The sequence below is a fragment of the Delphinapterus leucas genome, chromosome 12 (genome assembly GCF_059928025.1).
Source record: "Delphinapterus leucas isolate spDelLeu-1000000601 "Yukka" chromosome 12, BTC_Dleu_Yukka2, whole genome shotgun sequence".
In the NCBI taxonomy this organism is placed as follows: Eukaryota; Metazoa; Chordata; class Mammalia; order Artiodactyla; family Monodontidae; genus Delphinapterus; species Delphinapterus leucas.
This window is the reverse complement of record NC_143140.1, coordinates 44043191-44056514: the sequence shown is the minus strand read 5'-3', so window position 1 is coordinate 44056514 and position 13324 is coordinate 44043191.

The following is a 13324-nucleotide window of genomic DNA, read 5'->3' as shown; positions in this document are numbered from 1 at the left end:
CTCAGGCTTCGTTCATGCTTTCCCGGAACACCCGTTTTGTACCAGCGTGGCACTGGGGGAGAGTGTACGAAGATAGGACAATGCGTGGAGGGGACAGGACGTGAAATGCTGGGGAGAGCCCTGAGTAACAGGAAGGAGCACAAGGGCTGGTTTGCTGGGCTCCATTCACTGAATCCAGATTACTACTAAGTAAACGGGTGTTAGTATCCCCATTTTACAGAGGGGAATACTGACACCAGAGAGATTTAGCGGCTTGCCTGGGATCATGACAGCGGAGTTTCGGGCTGTTTAATGCCCAGCGGAGCACGCCAAACTCTTGCTTCCTTCCAGCTGCCTCGCTGAGAGGGATTAACTCTGCCCAGGAGAGTGGGCAGAGCTTCAACGTGGAAGCACCTAGTAAGCCGAGTACTCGTCTCCCTCTCTCTTTGGTCGTAATGAAGTAGAGAAAGTAGGGGCACACCTGGGCCGGCTTCCTGCCCTCTTCTCCCCAACTGCCTTCACCCCTTAAGTGATCTCTTGCAGTTACCAGCACCTAGAGCCTGACAACCCCCCATTAAAAATATACATATTTCCAGCCTGAACTTCTTCCCTAAGGTCCAGCCTCCAGTTTTGTTTATTCAGTTGCCTGCCGGATATGTATCTCCACCCAGACGTCTACAAGATGCTCAAATGTAACTTGTTTGAAGCTTTGCCCCCAAACTTGCTCCGTCCTTAAGAGCAAGTCATTTTTTTTTTCTTTTTCTTCCACGAGGTGCTTAGGCCAAAACTTTGGCATCATCTTTAACTCCTGTTCCCTTCACACTCAGGATGGAGCCTACTGGAAAACACTGAGCTTCTATCTACTGTGTATACTCAGAATCTAACCAATGCGACTGCTACTTGGGCCCACACCCTCATCATCTCACACCTACGTTGTTATGACAGCCTCTCAACTGTTCTTCATGTTTCTACCTTGTCCCCCCTTGCAGTCAGAGTGATCCAGTTCTATGAGGGAGTTCAGAAGCCCCCAGTGACTCCTCACCTCACTCAGGGTCACAGCCTATGTCCTTCAGTCTACACCCCTGAGTGACCACCCCTCCTTGACCACTTCTACCTCTCTTTCCTGGCCCAAGCTCACTCTCCCCAGCCACCCTGCCCTTCCTGTTAGTCATGCCTCAGGGTCTTTGCACTTGCTGTGCCCTCTGCGGGCGGGGGAGGGGGGAGGGGGGGAGGGGGGTAGTGCTTTTCCTCACAAAAGCATAGTTTGCTTCTGCTCTGTGCTCAAATGTCACCTTCTGGGTGAAGTGCTCCCTGACCACCTGTTTAACATTGCGACTTCATCCCTTCCTTTTCCTCTTTCCCTGCTTTATTTTTCTGCTCAGTATTTAACTTCTCATATACTGTATTTACTTTCCCCCCTCTTCTTTTATCTTTATTCTATTTTTAAAAAATTTTATTTATGTATTTATTGGGTTGGGCCGGGTCTTAGTTGCAGCAGGCAGGCTCCTTTAGTTGCAGCTTGTGGGCTCCTCTGTTGCGGCATGCTAACTCTTAGTTGCGGCATGCATGGGGGATCTAGTTCCCTGGCCAGGGATAGAACCTGGGCCCCCTGCATTGGGAACACGGACTCTTAACCACTGTGCCACAAGGGAAGTCCCTTTCCCCCCTCTTATTGCTTCTGTCCCTCCACAAGAATGTCAGTCATATACACGGGGGCAGGGATTTTTTTTAAAAATTGCTGTATCTCCAGTGCCTAGAACAGTGTCTGTCACGTGGAAGGCACTCAATAAATATTTATTATGAATGAACCCACAGTAAAATGGGAGAAAGGGAGTACTCCACAAAACCCTAGCTCTGTGACCTTGGGCAAGTTATTTAACTGCTCGAAAACTGTTTTCTCACCTGTAAAATGATGGTAGATACTACCTCATAGGGTTATCAGTGATATTAAGTAAGTAAATCCACAGAAAACACTAAGCACATGAGAAGAGCACAGTAAGTGGTAGTGATTTTCACTGATATATAAGATTGATAGGGTGTATTCAGGCCAGACTGGTAAGTGTGCACATATGCCTTGTACCTTACCTAGCTTTTAGAAGCCATTTCTCTGTTTGTAGTGGCGCAGGGTAAAGAAGAATGTAGTAGCATCGGCTGAAATCGTTCCTCTGTTGATGTTTCTGTGTACAGTGTCTTGGAGGGGTGCGGTTACTGTTCCTGCTGAGAGCTCTGGGGTGGGACGGGGCGAAGCCATTTTTGCTTGGTTTATGTCAGCACCGTCACCCGCCAGCTTCATCATCTTCCACGGAAAGGGGGAGGGGAGTTGGATTCCTTCCGAGAATGTGAGTTTACCCCCTTCACGATTCTGTCAGGGAAATTCTTTTGAAGATGTACAGGGATGGGCTGCAGAGTGTGGGGTGGGATGGAGGGAGGAGAACCTCATTTAAACGTGAGGGCTGGGACTGGGACTGGGACTACCTTTGGGCTTCCCTTCAGCTCCCCAGCCTGTTTCCTTAGGCAGAGCTCCCTAGGGCGGGCTCTCCCGGTGATGTGCTCGCCTGAGGTGGGAGGGGTCCAGGGAGTGACAGGATTTAGAAGCAGATTGGACAGCAGATCCTTAGTGACCTTCCGTCTAGCTGGACCAGCTTCTCCCATGGCTCCCCCTCCTACCCTCACTTTACTCGACTTTCCACCCTGTTTAGAGTTGCGTCTGTGCCCCTGTGCCTGTTCTCACTATGGGCTACACTATACGTTTGCTGGGTAACCCCTCCCCGGCCCCCTCCGCCTCAGCCATGCAAGCTTCAAGGGGACAGCAATTTTTGTCTGCTACCTTCGCTGCTTTCTTTTTAGCTCCCAGGGCACGGCCTGGCACGCAGGGTCAAGAAATACCTGTTGTCGGATGAGTCCTTATACCGAGCTTGTTGAATTCTGCCAAGCAGCCCCTGACACGAACTGAACAATCTTTGTGCCCCAACTGTTTAAATGCCTTTTCTCGACAGCCCTCTGAAGTTGGTGTTCTTACACTTCCCAACTCGCAGAGAAGCTGAGGACCAGTGAGGGTCAGTAACTTGGTCAGGGGCAGTAAGCAGTTGATAAACGGTGAAGCCAAGGCCAGAATCCTCGCAATCTGGGTCTAGGCTCGGAGTCCCAACCTTCTCGTGGGAAGATGGCAAAGAGGGCCGATCGCGAGCCTCAGGCACAACAGGCCTGGACTCTGAAAGGTCAGAAGGTTGAGAGGAAGCCAGAGGTTCCGGCCATCCAAACATCCCCTCAGCGCTTCCGCGGCCGCCGGGTGTGTCCCGGGGCCTGGCCGAGCTGCCCCGAAGCCAGCGCGGGCCTGGCATGCGCCCATCAAACTGCCTAGGAGATTAAAAAGTGAAGCCTCTTCTCAAACTCCCTCCCTCCCAAGTCCCTGCCGGGGCCCACACAGCTCGAAGTTTCCGGGTAGGAATAAGCCAGCCACACGAGGCCGGATAGACCGAGCCCGGCGCAGGCGCGGGTTTCCCCACCCGCGGCCGCGGCCACCGTCTGATCCCCGCGGAAGACCCAAGGGAGAAATCGTGTCGATAAGGAAACTAGAAACTGGGAACTGCTGCTCTGGGAACCGAGAGCCCGCCTGCTCCGGGCAGCTGGCGTGCGGGGCGAGCTCGGGCGCGGGTTTCCGCTGGGCGGGCTGTGCGCCGAGCCCCGGCGGGGACGCGCGGACACGGGCGCGCGGCGTGGGCGTGGGCGCGCGCGGTGGGAGCGGGCGCGCGGCTGGGCAAGGCGCTGCCAGCGAGTTCCTCGTTCTCATCGTTTTTATGCTTAAAAAATAAAAATCAGAAAAACCGCTTGGAAGTGGAGTGGTTTACTCTGTGAGTCCGTTTTTCTCCATTACTGCAGCGATGGAGTGAACGTAAACTCCACCCTCCCGGCCCTGCGCCCCCGAATCCGGGGTCCTTGCCTGGGCGCTCCTCGCGGGCGTCCGGGAACCCGTCTACCGAGCACGCCTTCGCAGCGCGATGGTTGTTTTCTGGTACGGAGATATGGGGGGTAGTAAGCACAAGTTCACTGAGAATGTCACCGAATTCATAGGAGCTTTTGGTCATTTTGTCTTTATTTATTTTATCTTAAGTCAAGGGATACTAAAACCATAACTACTCATCCTGCGGGCTTCTGGGAGAAGGTGGAGATTAAAATACCTGAAAATTCTGGTAATCCCTGTTCTAATGAGTCAATTAAAAAGAGTTTCTTTACCCACCACCCCCAGGTAGAATCATAGGGAAATCAATGAAGGAATCTGTTCAACCTCTATAGTTCTGTTTGGAAACTCAAAACCAAATCCTCGTTGTTTTCAGTTGCAAATTAGCGTTCGCATTAATTGCCCTAAAAGGTAGCGATCTGCCTTACGCAGAATTTTGTTTTTGAACCAATGTTTGTTTCCGTTTTCTTCCCTAGACGCTGGTAACTGATGTGGAACCGTTAAAACAAAACAAACAAAAAACCCAGCTGATTTATGTTTTTTCTATTTTAGTTATTGAATCTTGTACTCTTGGCTAATTTTTTTTTAAGGGGAGGGTTTATTTCAGAATGGATTTTAGAGTTAAAAAGTAACTGAAATGTTAGGCAGCTTTGTGGTAAAACCTAAAGTGCACCAGGGATGAAGACTAGAATTTAGTTCCGTTTCTTGCTCCATTACTCACTTGATGTGGCCTCTGACAAGTCCCTTCACTGTCCTGGGCCTCAGGCTCTCTCTCCATCTGTAACAAGGGGATCATCTCCAACATCTACCTGTGGGTGTTACAAGGGTTAGTGAAATATGTGGTGAGTGCTTTGATTCTAGGGTGAATGACCTGTACGCATAAAATATGATTATATCTCAGATTCATCTTTGATTCATCTGAATAAATGGGCCTTCCCTTTATTAACTCTCCCTGTTAAAATTTCAATATTGAGTTATTTGATTTTAAAGTTCTGTGTTGGGGCATTCTGTAGCCTAAAACACTCTTTGTAAAAAGCCTTGAGAAGTTATATGACCCCGTTAAGGGAGAACCTCTATTTGTTCATGGATACTGAACCACTTATCTTTCCAATTACGTCATTCAATGTATTAATTCAACAAACGTTTATTGAAAATGTCCTCTTTCTAGGGAGTGCTTACAAAGGACTATCTTGTTTGACTACTGCTCCCAGACGCTGTGTTAAACACTTTTTTTTTTTTTTTAGGATACAGATTCTTTTTTATTTCATACACGTGTGCACGTGTGTGTGTGTGTGTGTGTGTGTTGGACATGAAGGAAGAGGTTGTCATAATGATAACAGCAGCTGCCATTTATTGTCCACTTTATGTCAGGTACAGTTCTTGTTCATTTTAAAGATATTATCTCAGTTACTTCTAGAAGAAAGTGTAGTGTCTCTTGATGTGAAGCCAGTTCAGACCTGAGTTTGAATCCCACTTCCACTGCTTATCAGGTATTAGGCCTTGGTCATGTAACTTAACGTCCATGAGCCTTTTTTCTCAATGGAATAATAATTTCTACTTTGTGGAATTTCTGTAAGATTAATGCAATTTTATATATATATATATATATATATATATATATATAAAATTGATTAGCTTATAGTAAGTCCCCTAATAAATGGTAAACGTTACTATTCATCTTCAGAATCACCCTATATGACGGGCATTTTTTTTTTTAAACATCTTTATTGGGGTATAATTGCTCCACAATGGTGTGCCAGTTTCTGCTTTATAACAAAGTGAATCAGTTATACATACACATATGTTCCCATATCTCTTCCCTCTTGCGTCTCCCTCCCTCCCACCCTCCCTATCCCACCCCTCCGGGCGGTCACAAAGCACCGAGCCGATATCCCTGCGCCATGCGGCTGCTTCCCACTAGCTATCTACCTTACGTTTGTTAGTGTATATATGTCCATGCCTCTCTCTCGCCCTGTCACAGCTCACCCTTCCCCCTCCCCATATCCTCAAGTCCGTTCTCCAGTAGGTCTGTGTCTTTATTCCTGTCTTACCCCTAGGTTCTTCATGACACTTTTTTTTCTTAAATTCCATATATATGTGTTAGCATACGGTATTTGTTTTTCTCTTTCTGACTTACTTCACTCTATATGACAGTCTCTAGGTCCATCCACCTCACTACAAATAACTCAATTTCGTTTCTTTTTATGGCTGAGTAATATTCCATTGTATATATGTGCCACATCTTCTTTATCCATTCATCCGTTGATGGGCATTTAGGTTGTTTCCATCTCCGGGCTATTGTAAATAGAGCTGCAATGAACGTTTTGGTGTTAAACACTTTATGTGTATTGTTTCACTGGATCCTCGTAATAGATCCTTGAAACGTAGGAACTATCGTTACCCCGTGTATAGAATGCAAGCTGAGGAGTTTGTTTGTAATTCAGTATGCACGGTACTACCCCACCAGCATAGTCTTGTGAGGTCACTTGCAACAGTAAAGGGCTACCCTTTTGCAACCTCTGATGGAAATTTATGGCCACATTTTTTTATGAAGAAAAGGTTTTGAAACACTGCTTCAGCAGATATGAAATTCATCTATGTGTAGTGTTTAACAACCTTAAACCAGGTCATCCTACAGTTGAGAGGATGGATTAGAGAAAATTTACCTAAAGCAATTTTACATATAGGCAAAATACGATGACTCAGTTGGAATTGGCTAAACATTCAAAAGCACAGCCATCTGTTTCATCCCTTTCCTCAACACCGCCTCCCCGCCAACAAAAAAAAGAAAGAGAAAAGAAAAGACATCTTCTTAAGTTCTCATGTGGTCACTACCTGGTTTTGAGAAGTTATCTAAAAGATAAAATTGGAGGAGTTTGCATTCCTTACACAGGAAAGGGGTCATACACCCTGATTTAGTGAGGGAAAAGAGAAATATTGTGGATTAAGCCAATTTTGCATGGCCTATTTTCCCTGCTCCTTATTCACATTTCTTATCCCTGGAAATATGATCCACCAAATGATATCTCATAATGTGGGACAGGAGGAAAAGAAGCAAATTAAGACAGAATATACAGGTTTTTGTATTCTCTCTGTGGCCAGTTAGGCCAGCTGCAACAGATTGCTTAGAAAGTTCACTATTTACACCGTAGTATTATAATCCTACACATTTGCTGTATGCTGACAATGTGCTAAGTCATCAGCGTGATTAAAGCAAACACCCATATGCTGGGTTGACAGTGTCCTAGTTTACAGTCTCCAACTTACAACACTGACACATACACACATATAACAGAAGCAGATGTGTATATGGACTGCAGCAAGTGCTGAGTGACTTAGATAAAGAGGAATTAGTTGTGGTGCTTTCTCTGAATGAGAGAAAAGAAAGTGAGATAGGCAAGTCATATATTCAGAGAGTAGTCTTGGGAGAATTAGAGGAAACTCCTATCTTGCTTACAGTTACTTAGTTGGGAAAGGATTCTTGAGAAGGAAACAGAGATGGGGATTTCAGAGTAACAGAGTCATAATATGTTAGAATTGAAAGAGACTTTAGAAGTCCAAATCCAACTCTTTACTTTATGAACAAAAAAGCTGAGGCCCAGAGCCCTAGAGTGGCTAGTTAGTAGCAGATCTGGACTCTGACACAGATGCCCACCCTCTGATCCTCCAATGTTCTTCCACATCAAAGGGTTTTTCTTGCTACTGTTTGTTTTATTAAGATTTGTTTTACTTTTTATTTTGGAAAAATTTCAAATATGTATGAAAAAAGAGCAAATAGTATAATGAACCTCTCTCTACCTCTCTCTCTCTCTCTCTCTCTCTATATATATATATATATATATAGCCTACGTTTATACCATTCTTATTTCATCTATTCCCTTGTTTTTATGTATTTATTTATTTTTGAAGTATTTTAAAGCAAATCCCAGGATCCATATTGTTTCACCAGTAAGTACTTTGGTATGCAACTCTAAGTGATAAAGACTTTTAAAACACATAACCATGCTATTAGCATACCAAACAAAATGAACAATAAACCTTAATATCATCTAATACCTACTCCTTATTCACATTTCTCTAACAGTATCAACGGTATCTTTTTTACAGTTGGTTTGTTTGAATTGGCCTCTAAATAAGGTCCGCACATTGTAAATTGTTGTTATGGTTCATAAGCCTCTTTTATTCTATAACTGTTCCTCCTCCTTTTTGTTTAATGTTTTTTTTTAGTGAAACCAACACATTTATCCTTGTAGAATGTGGCACTGTCTGTGGATTTGGCAGATTGCTTCCTTTGTGGTGGTGTTTATCTCGTTCCTCCACCTGTATTTCCTGTGGATTGGCGATTAGACCTAGAAGCTTGATTAGATGTAGGTTCGGTGTATTTCAGCAGGTTCAGTGCATTTCAGCAGGAATGCTTTATAGTACACTTGCTCTGGCATCATTTCTTGAAGCAGGTAATGTCTGGTTATCCTGATTTCAGTGATCAGTGGGTTCAGGGGGGTGTCAGCTTAATCTCCCCAACAGCCTTTCACCTAATGGTTTTGGGATCCACTGATGACTGTTGTCTAGAAGATCCATCATTTCACTGGAGGTTTATAAATGGTGATTTTCTCTGTCATTCATCTGCATTTATTAACTGGAATATTTCTTTAAAAACTTTCTCCCATCTGCTCTTTTGCTCTCTTGAAGCACTATGGTATAGGAAAAAGGCAGGATAAATGCTTGATGCTTTCTCTTTGCTTTTTAATTTTCAGAGTAGTGAGTGGGGTATAATAGAGATTACAGAGGTGGAGTAATTAATTCTGGACAAGGTGATCAGAGAGTATTTCTCAGAAGTAGAATTTGAGCTAGGACTGGAAAAATATCTGTGATTTTGACAGGCAAAGAAGGGAGGAGAGTCAGAGCTCCATGGTCTCAGGGAACTCTGTGATCAAACGGGGGGATGTGGTTGATATACTGTTGTGATTAGAGCATAGAGATCATGGGCTGATTGGGGAAGGGCCTGTCTCCCTCAGTAGATTGTGACACTCTTGAAGGAAAGGATCTAGGCCTTCATCTTTGAACTCTAGTGATAAGAAAGTTGCTTGCCACAAACCGAACATTTTCTCAATGAATATTTGACTAAATGAATGAATTAACTTGAACTTTCTTTGAGGGTCGGTTATATTTTTTGCTGTTATAGTAGCTTGTTTTACCTTAATCAAAGAGCAAGAGAACAGACTACTTATCATTTAATTTTAACAAAATGAAGAAAGAAAAGCATATGATCATCTCAATTGATGCAGAAAAAGCATTTGACAAAATCCAACACCTTTCATGATAAAATACTCAATAAACTAGAAATAGAAGGAAACTACCTCAGCTTACTAAATGTCATATATGAAAAGCCCACAGCTAACATACTCAATGGAGAAAGACTGAAAGCTTTTCCTCTAAAATCTGGAACAAGACAAGGATGCCCACTCTTGCCACTTTTATTCAAAACAGTACTGGAAGTCCCAGTCAGAGCAATTAGAAAATAAAAAGAAATAAAAAAGCATTCAGATTGGAAAGGAAGAATTGAAATTATCTCTGTTTGCAGACTACATAATCTTAAATGTAGAAAACTCTAGAGATTCCACAAAAAAGCATTAGAACTAATAAACAAATTCAGCAAAGTTGTAGGATGCAAAATCACCAGACAAAAATCAGTTGCAGGGACTTCCCTGGTGGTGCAGTGGTTAAGAATCCACGTGCCAATGCAGAGGACACGGGTTCAAGCCCTGGTCTGGGAAGATCCTACATGCCGTGGAGCAACTAAGCCTGTGTGCCACAACTACTGAAGCCCACATGCCTAGATCCCATGTTCCACAACAAGAGAAGCCACTGCAATGAGAAGCCCGCACACCACCATGAAGAGTAGCCCCCGCTCGCCACAACTAGGGAAAGCCCATGCGCAATGACAAAGACCCAACGCAGCCAAAAGAAAAAAAAAAGTCAGTTGCATTTCTCTACACTAACAATGAACAATCTGAAAAGGAAATTAAGAAAAGAACCCCATTTACAATAGCATAAAAAAGAATAAAATACCTAGGAATAAACATAAGCAAGGAGGTGAAAGATTTGTATACTGAAAAGTACATGACGTGGCTGGAAGAAATTAAAGAAGACACAAATAAGTGAAAAGACGTGCTGTATTTATGGATTGGAAGGCTTACTATTGTAAAGGTGTCAACACTACCTAAAGCAATCTATAGATCAATGCACTCTGTCAAAATCGCAATGGTGTTTTTTTGCATACCTAAAATAAGTATGGATTTTTGAGGGGCCCTGAATATGAAAAAGAAGAATAAAGGTGAATGTCTCAAAACTTCCTGATTTCAAAACTTATAAAGCTACAGTAATCAAAACACTGTGGTACTGGCATAAAGAGACATATTGACCAGCGGAATACAATAGAGAACCCAGTAATAAAACCTCATATATATGGTCAGATGATTTTTGGCAAGGGTGCCAAGGCCATTCAATGGGGAAAGGACAGGCTTTGCAACAAGTGATGCTGGGGAAACTGGATATCCACATGCAAAAGAATGAAGTTGGGCCTTGACACCAAAACTGTACACAAAATTTAACTCAAAATAGATCAAAGACCTAAATGTAAGAGCTAAAACCATAAAACTCTTAGAAGAAAACATGAGGGAAAAGCTTCATGACATTGGATTTAGCAATGATTTCTTGGATGTGACACTAAAATCCCAGGCAACAATAGAAAAAAATAGATAAATTTGACTACATCAAAATTTAAAACTTCTGTGCATAAAATGATAACAATCAACAGAGTGAAAAGGCAAACCACGGAATGGGAGAAAATATTTGTAAATTATATATCTGATAACAAGCTGATATCCAGAATATATAAAGAACTCCTACAACTTAACAACAACAAAAGAAATGAACCAATTCAAAAACGGGGCAGAAGACTTGAACAAACATTTCTCCAGAGAAGATATACAAATGGCTCACAAACACGTGAAAAGATGCTCGACATCACTAATCATTAGGGAAATGCAAATCAAAACCACAGTGAGATACCATTTCACATCTATTTGAATGACTACTACTAGGGGGGAAAAAAGGAAAAGGAAGAGAAAAGAAAAGAACAAGTATTGGTGAGGATATACAGAAATTGGAATCCTTGTGCACTCTTGATGGGAATGTAAAATGGTGCAGCCTCTATGGAAAACAGTATGGCATTTCCTCAGAAAACTAAAAATAGAATTACTACATGATCCAGCAATTCTGCTGGTGGGTATGTACCCCCCAAAATTGAAAACCGGGTACATCCAGTTTCATTAACAGGATTAATCACGATAGCCAAAAGGTGAAAGCAGCCCAAGTGTCCATGGAAAGCTGGATGAATAAACAAAAGGTAGTATATACATACAATGGAATATTGTTCAGCCTTGAAAAGGAAGGAGATTCTGACACAAGCTACAGCATGGTTAAACTTGAAGACAATATGTTAAGTGAAATAAGCCAGTCGAAACCCCCCCTCCCCTCAAAATACCCGGAATGAGTCCATTTGATTCTACTTATATGAGGTACCTAGAAGAGTCAAATTCATAAAGATGGAAATAGAACGGTTGTTGCCAGGGGCTGGAGAGAGGGAGGAATGGGGAGTTGTTTAACAGGTGTAGAGCTTCAGTTTTTAAGATAAGTAGAGTCCTGGAGATGGATGGTGATGATGGTTGTACAACAGTGTGAATATATTTAACACTGCTGACTATGTACTTTAAAATGGTTAAGATGATAAATTTTGCATGTATTTTACTACAATTTAAAAAATTAGGATAAATAAAATTCCTTGCTACTATATACTGAATAATAGGAGAGAGATTAAGAGAACTTAAATATACAATTCAGTGCAATACTCAAAAATCCTATTAAATACATTTACTTTCAATTACAAATTTTTTAAAATGTTGAACTCATGAAAACAATGAAGGGCTGAGGAAATGTTCCCAATTAGAGGAGACTAAAAATGCATGACAATTAATTGGAGTTGTGTGATCCTGGATTGGATCTCAGAACAGGAAAAAAAAAAGAAAAGAAAAGCTATAAATGACGTAATTGGAACCATTGGAAAGAACATGAGTGGTGGGTTGGATATCAGTATTAAATGTTACATTTGTTGATTTTGATAAATGTGCTGTGGTTATGTTATGTTAAAGAAAGCCCTTATTCCTGGGAAGTATACACTGAGGTATTTATAAATCAAGGGGAATTATGTCTGCAATTACTCTGAAATGATTCAGGGGAAAAATAGAGTGAGAAGATGATAAAGCAAATGGAGCAAAGTGCTAACAGTGGGTGAATCTGGATAAAAGACCTACAGCAGTTCTTTGTACCATTCGTGAAACTTTTCTGTGTGAAATAAAAAATAAGAAACAAAAATCAAATGGTGGTCTGTGGTCTCAATAATCAGCAGAGGTGTAGGTAAGAAAGGAATAGCATTGCTATACAGTGCCGTAGTGTGGCCTTGGCTGGATGAGTTTAGGGCTTTATAACTTGCATTTTCTCTATCAAGAAATAATTGAGGATTGACTTAAGTACTAAATCTGTACTTTTGTGCCATCCCTTGATACATGAATGATTTATTGATCCAGAAAATCCTCCGATATGGGAAAAAACCACTAGACTAAATTCTATTGATGTGACTTTTGTGACGTAAACATATGCTATAAAATCAAAGGAAAAAAAATCCATCTGGGGACTTCCCTGGTGGCGCAGTGGTTAAGAATCTGCCTGCCAATGCAGGGGACACGGGTTCGATCCCTAGTCTGGGGAGATATGCCGCGGAGCAACTAAGCCCGTGTGCCACAATTAAGCCTGAAATCTAGAGCCTGCGAGCCACAACTACTGAAGCCTGCACACCTAGAGCCGGTGCTCCACAACAAGAGAAGCCACCGCAATGAGAAGCCCATGCACCTCAACGAAGAGTAGACCCCGCTTGCCGCAACTAGAGAAAGCCCGCGCGCAGCAACGAAGACCCAACACAGCCAAAAATAAATAAATAAATAAATTTAAAAATAGAAAAAAAAAATCCCCAAAACAAAAAAACCCCATCAGCTCTGTGGCTTGTATTAGTCAGAGCTTGGGCTTGAAGTGACAGCAATGCAGCTCAAACTTGCTTTATTCATCAGATATTTATTGAGTGCCCACAATGTCCCAGTCTTTTTTTATTGGTATTAGAGATGTAACAGAAAACAGGCTAAAAGCCCTGCCTTTTTGAAGTCTCCATTTTGGTGATCGAAAACAAACTAACAGACATTAGGTGAAGAAAAGCAGGGAGTGATCTCTGGGCTCATACAGCCATTTCTGTGTAGTAAGCCACCACACAAATCTCAG